This window comes from Myotis brandtii, unplaced genomic scaffold, assembly GCF_000412655.1.
Source record: "Myotis brandtii unplaced genomic scaffold, ASM41265v1 scaffold654, whole genome shotgun sequence".
NCBI classification, from domain to species: Eukaryota; Metazoa; Chordata; class Mammalia; order Chiroptera; family Vespertilionidae; genus Myotis; species Myotis brandtii.
In genome coordinates this window covers 2,044,712-2,051,951 of record NW_005370538.1, presented here as the reverse complement: position 1 = coordinate 2,051,951, position 7,240 = coordinate 2,044,712, and the positions used below count along the sequence as shown (strand labels likewise).

The 7,240-nt window shown below is 41.7% G+C and overlaps 1 pseudogene; it reads right to left on the bottom strand.

Annotated features, from left to right (window-relative positions):
• Positions 1-399, bottom strand: LOC106723814 (annotated as a pseudogene).
• Positions 400-7,240: the final 6,841 nt, after the last annotated feature.

Below are 7,240 nucleotides of genomic sequence, written 5' to 3'. Positions count from 1 at the left end.
TTAGTTCTCATCCACATTAACTGTCTATTTTTGAAAGTGGTGGTAGGAATATAGGTAATCAATATATAGAGCTTGTTTGTTGAATCTTTATCCTCATTATATTTTCTGGATAACTGCACCTGGATATGGTATGGGACATTCCTTATTCCTTTAGTCTAGACTCTAGACAGTTTTGTTGAGCCTAATATCAATGTGTACATTTGGCATTTCCACCGACTTCATGGTAAATTTATAGATCTCTTTGAGTGCCTGAGGGGCATGTTTTTTGAAACCCACTCCATGGGTGCACTTGTGAATGTTGATGGTGTGTTCTCTGGTCACTACCTAGTTGATGGCAGAACAGCCCTTCTCACCACACTTCTTTGTGGGAGCCGTTATGCCAGGCCCAAGTTGGCCCATTTGTTTTCATATTTATAATTCAGGAGAGTAGCACATGTAGGTTGAATAATGGATACATGCTTCTTCCTGGGGCCTGGATGGAGACTGACATTAGTAGATCTTCCTTCTCTGTGGGTAATGGCATTTCCTGGCAATCTATATATATAAAACCCTAATACGCAAATAGACTGAACAGTGGAACAACCGAACAACTGGTCGCTATGACGTGCACTGACCACCAGGTGGCATGTGTGGACCATGGCAGGCGTCGGCAGCAGGTGGCAGAGTGCAGAACATGGGGGGCATTGGCCGTGGCGGGATGGTGGAGCAGGTGAGCAGGGGCACCAGACCAAGGCGGGGGGCTGGTTACTGTCATCGGGGCAAGCCTCTGGTAGTTACTGAAAATTCTTTGCTCCCAGGTGCAATGGTCCTGCCCAGCACTCACACCTGCTGCCAGCACCAGCCCCGCTCGCACCCACTCCTGGCACCCAGCACAAGCCCCGATCGCTTGGCACCATCAGCGAGTGCAAGCAGTGGCTGCAGCCCCAAATCACTCCTGAGGGCTTCTCTACCTCCCCCTGCTCCTGAGGGGTGAGCAGGGCCAAAAGTCACCTCTCACACCCGCTGATGGTGTTGGCTCCGCTTGCACCCTCTGCTGGCGCTAGCCCCAATCGCGCGTGGGGTGGTGGTGGTTGGAACGGGGCTGCTGGCAGATAAAGGACCAGGGGCCATGGCGGAAGGGGCCAGGCAGGAGCATGGAAGATGAGCCGAGACCTGCCTCTGTGCCCACCGCAGCCTCATGGCCCACCGTTCCTTTCAAGATGCACGAATTCGTGCAATGGGCCCCTAGTAGGTTGTAAGTTTTCCAGACAGGGTACATAGACTTTCCTAGTGAGACTGTCCAAAAGCTGAAGTGGGGCAGCAGATGCAGTTGTAAGTGTTCAACCAGTTCAAATCTGATTTTTCCTGAGAGGACTTCTTAGAACTATGTCCTTATAGTATGAGATTTCCAACTCAGTCTCAAGCCAATGGCTATAATTTGGAGGCTGATAGACAGATTCTTTCTCTAGATGAAATGGCAATATCATACTTTTCAAGGGCATTACATATTTCCTCTTTATAATCAGGAATCCAGCCTTATGATCTTAGCAAACATTGTCAAGCCTGCCTGAAATTTTTCTCAACATTTCAGAGTTTCCCAACAAATCTTTTGGAAAGAGTTATAACGATAGCACAGGGATAGAGGTGCCTGATACATTAATTCCTGCCAATTCCTTGGGTAAAATCCTACTGTAAGCAGATCATTTTAGCTGGGTACTAAAACACTCATTCCCAGTCATTGTGTCCCTTCATTACAGAAACTAGAAAAACGAAATACTAATTATTCCAGGATTTCTTGCAATTAGGGCAGCCATATAACAAAATTCTAGTCAGTAAGTTAGTTATAAGCTGCAATCTGCTGGAGGCTCCTGGTGACCATCTTGTGATTATGAGGCAATAAGCATGAGTGTAAAAACCAAAAAAATCAGGTTGCTGAATATAAAAATAGACCCTGGGTTCCAACAGCATTGCTGAACTTTTGAACCACTCAGCAACTGTCTGCCTTTAGACCCTTTGTTATATTTTAGAAAACATTTATTATGAGCAAATTTTCTGCTACTTACATACAATGCATTCATAATCAGTACTCTTTACATGGTTCCCTGCGCCCTCAGAATAAGGTCTACACTCCTTAATATGATAAACAAAGCCCCACATGATCTAACTAGCCCCTGCCTATGTCCCACACCTTGTCTCTCCCAAATTTGTCCTTGCATTATAGGATCTGGTAATGCAGAGATAATTATTTTTCTTTATTGATTACGGTATTACATATCTGCCCTTATTCCCCCATTTCCCCCCTCCCCACTCTCCCACTCATGCCCTCAACCCCCTGGTGTCTGTGTCCATTGGTTAGGCTTATATGCCTGTTACCCCCACCCTCCCCTACCTTCCTTCTGATGTTTGACTGTCTGATTGATGCTTCTCTTCTCTGGATCTGTTTTTGTTCATCAGTTTATGTTGTTTGTTACATTCTACAAATTAATTAGATCCTGTGATATTTATCTTTCCCCAACTGGCTTATTTTACTTAGCATAATGCTCTCCAGTTCCATCCATGATGTTGCAAATGGTAAGAATTCCTTCTTTTTAACCACAGCATAGTATTCCATTTGAACATAGGGGAGCATATATCCTTTCTGATTGGTGTTTCTGGTTTCTTGGGATATATTCCTAGAAGTGGGATCACTGGGCCAAATGGGAGTCCCATTTTTAGTTTTTTTAGGAAACTCCTACTGTTCTCCACAGTGGATGCACCAGTCAGCATTCCCACCAGCAGTGCAGGAGGGTTCCTTTTTCTCCGCATCCTCGCCAGCACTTGTCATTTATTGATTTGTTGATGATAGTCATTCTGACAGGTGTGAGATGGTACTGCATTGTCATTTTGATTTGCATCTCACAGATGATTAGTGACTTTGAGCATGTTTTCATATGTCTCTTGGCCTTCCTTATGTCCTCTTTTGAAAAGTATCTATTTAGGTCCGTTGCCCAATTTTTGATTGGGTTGTTTATCTTCCTTTTGTTAAGTTGTATGAGTTCCCTGTAAATGTTGGAGAGTAAACCCTTATCGGTGATAACATTGGCAAATATGTTCTCCCATGCAGTGGGCTTTCTTGTTGTTTTGTTGATGGTTTATTTTGCTGTGCAAAAGCTTTTTATTTTGATGTAGTCCCATTTGTTTATTTTCTCTTTAGTTTCCATTGCCCTAGGAGCTGTATCAGTGAAGATATTGCTTTGGCATATGTCTGAGATTTTGCTGCCTGTGGATTCCTCTAATATTTTTCTGGTTTCCCGTCTTATGTTTAAGTCCTTTATCCATTTTGAGTTTATTTTTGTGTATGGTGAAAGTTGGTGGTCTAGTTTCATTTTTTTGCATGTATCTGTCCAATTTTCCCAACACCATTTGTTGAAGAGACTGTCTTAACTCCATTGTATGTTCTTGCTTCCTTTGTCAAATATTAATTGAGCATAGTAGCTTGTGTTGATTTCTGGGTTCTCTATTCTATTCTGTTGGTCTATATGTCTGTTCTTGTGCTAGTACCAGGGAGTTTTGAGAACAATGGCTTTGCAATACAGCTTGATATATGGTATTGAGATTCTTTCTAGTTTGTTCTTCTTTCTCAGGATTGCTGCAGCTATTCGGGGTCTTTTTTTTATTCCAGATGAATTTTTGGAGAGTTTGTTCTACGTCTGTAAAATATGCCTTTGGTATTTTAATATGCCGTTGGGGAGTGCCTTGAATCTATAGATTGTTCTGGGTAGTATGGGCATTTGAATGATGTTGATTCTGCCAATCCATGAACACGGTATGTTCTTCCATATGTTTATGTCTTTCTCTATGTCTTTTTTCAGTGTCCTGTAGGTTTCTGAGTATAGGTCTTTTATGTCCTTAGTTGTTTATTCCTAAGTATCTTATTTTTTTGGGTGCGATGGTAAATGGGATTGTTTTTTTAATCTCTCTTTCTGTAAGTTCACTATTGGTGTATAAAAATGCCATAGATTTCTTGGCGTTAATTTTTTATCCTGCTACATTGCCGAATTCATTTATTAAGTCTAATAATTTTTTGATGGAGTCTTTAGGGTTTTCTATGTACAGTATCATGTCATCAGTGAATAATGGCCAGAGCTGCTTTTGTTGTCCTGAGTATGCTATGCTGTCTCATGCCTCCTAGCTCCATCTCTGCTTGCAGAACTGTCTTCCTTATCTGTGGATCCCTAAAATATAGCACAACAACTTATAATAAAGAACTGCACCAAAATGAAATTACTTGACTGTCTTCTGATAACAAAATAACTACTTAATGACACTTGTACATTTTATGCATAATTTATTTAATATTTAGCATCTCTTCATGTATGCAAAGAAGTATGTCAGGTTGATGTACTGATATCAAAAGGTTTCTATGGCATAATGTTAATGAAACGACTATCAGAAGAATGTACCTAGTATGATCTGTCAATGTAAAATATAAACCCCAATAAAACTATGTGTATCGATATATAGATATAGATATAGATATAGCTCAAGTAGAGAATGAGCCTTGGAAATATAGATCACAAAATGTTAATAGTGGTACATCTCAGGAGGGGCTAGGCCAAGGGAATGATATCCATTACTCTAAAAAAATCTTTATGGTTTGAATTTTTATAGCATAAATGTATTCACATCTAAATTGTGAAGTTAAATTTATAAAACTTAAAAGGCTGGAAGAGGCATAAGAAAGCATGAGGGAGATGGAATCTAACAAATGTAGATTCAAGTCCCTGCTCTGTCACCCAGTAGCTGTGTGGCCTTGAGTGATACTCTCTGTGGGAAGAGATCAAAGAACTTGTATGCATATATACAGTTTCTCATCTGTTAACTAGTGTTTCATTCATTTGTTCTTTCACTAACTCACCAAACATTTGCTGAGCACCTACTTGAGTGTAAAGCACTGTTCTAGGCACTAGGGATGCAATGGTTAGTATATGAACCTCTGTCCTCATGGAGCTACAATTTAGTGGGGCAGGTAAACAGTAATCAAATAATCAGACAAATCAGAATAAAATTTCATGTGTGAAAGTGCTAGAAAAGATCAATGGAATAGAATAGAGACCCCAGAAATTAACCCAAGCCATTATGCTCAATTAATATTTGACAAAGAAGGCAAGAATATACAATGGAGTCAAGACATTCTCTTCAATAAATGGTGTTGGGAAAATTGGGCTGATACATGCAAAAAATGAAACTAGACCACCAACTTTCACCATACACAAAAATAAACTCAAAATAGATAAAGGACTTAAATGTAAGCCATGAAATCATAAAAATCCTAGAAGAAACCACAGGCAGCAAAATCTCAGACATCTCTCCTAACAATATATTTACAGATACATCTCCTAGGGTAAAGGAAACTAAGAAGAAAATAAACAAATGGGACTATATCACAATAAAAAGCTTCTGTACAGCAAAAGAAATCATCAACAAAATAAAAAGTGAGTCTACTGTATGAGAGAACGTATTTGGCAATGATACATTGGATAAAGAGTTAATATCCAAAATATATAAGGCACTCATACAACTTAACAAAAGGAAGACAAAAAATCCAATTAAAAATGGGCAAAGTACTTAAATAGACATTCTCCAAAGCAGATATACAGATGGCTAAGAGACATATGAGAAAGTTCTTGAAGTCACTGATCATCAGAGAGATGCAAATTAAAATGACAATGAGGCATCTCCTCACACCTGTCAGAATGGCTATCATCAACAGATCAACAAATGACAAGTGTTGGCAAGGATGTGGGAAAAAGGGAACCCTCGTGCACTGCTAGTGGGAATGCAGACTGGTGCAGCCACTATGGAAAACAGCATGGAGTTTCCTCAAAAAATTAAACATTGAACTGTCATTTGACCCAGTGATCCCACTTCTAGGAATATATTCTAAGAAACCCAAAACACCAATCAGAAGGAATGTATGCACCCCTATGTTCATAGCAGCACAATTTACAACAGCTAAGATATGGAAACAGCCAAATGCCCATCAGTAGATAAGTGGATAAAAAAGTGGTGGTATAGTTACACCATGGAAAACTAAGTAGCAGTAAAAAAGAAAGATCTATTACCATTAGAGACAGCATGGAGGTACCTGGAGAGTATTATGCTAAGCAAAATAAGCCAATCAGAAAACAACAAGTATCACATGATCTCACTCAAATGTGGAATCTAATGAACAACATAAACTGATGAACAAAATAGATTCAGAGACATAGAAGCATAGAATAGACTGGGGAACCTCAGAGGGAAAAAGAGGGAGGGTGAGTGGGTGGGAAGAGATCAAAGAACTTTATGCATATATACATAACCCATGGACACAGACAATAAGTCAAAGAAGGCCGGGGGTGAACAGTGGTGGTGGGACAGAAGGGGTCAATGGGAGAAAAAAGGGGACATATTATTTTCAACACACAGACAATAAGTCAAAGAAGGCCGGGGGTGAACAGTGGTGGTGGGACAGAAGGGGTCAATGGGAGAAAAAAGGGGACATATGTAATATTTTCAACAATAAAGGTTTAATTTTTAAAAAGTGCTAGAAAGAAAAGTCCATGGGGTCAGGATAACCTGTAACAAGAGAATCTTATATAATAAAAGCCTAATATGCTAAGTGTCTGGTCATCCAGTTGGCCATTCAACCAATCAAAGAGTAATATGCTAATGATGTACTAAGGCTGCTCAACTTCTCGCTCTGACGTGCACTGACCACCAGGGGGCAGATGCTCCTACCAGTAGGTTAGCTTGCCACTGGGGTCCGACTGATTGGGACTGAGAGAGATGGGCCGGACATGCCCTGGAGCCCTCCTGTGGTCCCTCCCTGACTGACCAACCTCCCACATCCCTCCCCGGCCCCAATTGTGCATCGGTAGGGTCACGGCTGGCAAGCGCAGCGGCAGTGGCGGGAGCCTCTCTCACTTCCGCAGCAGCACTAATGATGGGCACTTGATGTCCAACTGCCGACTTAGGCCCGCTCCCCGTGATGATGTGCACTGACCACCAGGGGGCAGACGCTCAACGCAGGAGCTGCCCCCTGGTGGTCATTGCGCTCCCACAGGGAGAGCGATGCTCAGCCAGAAGCCAGGCTCATGGCTGGCGAGCACAGCAGTGGTGGCAGGAGCCTCTCCTGCCTTGGTGGCAGTTCTAAGGATGTCCAACTGATGGCTCCCGGACTGCGAGAGGGAGCAGGCTTGGCTGAGGGGGACACCCCCGCCCCCACGAGTGCATGAAT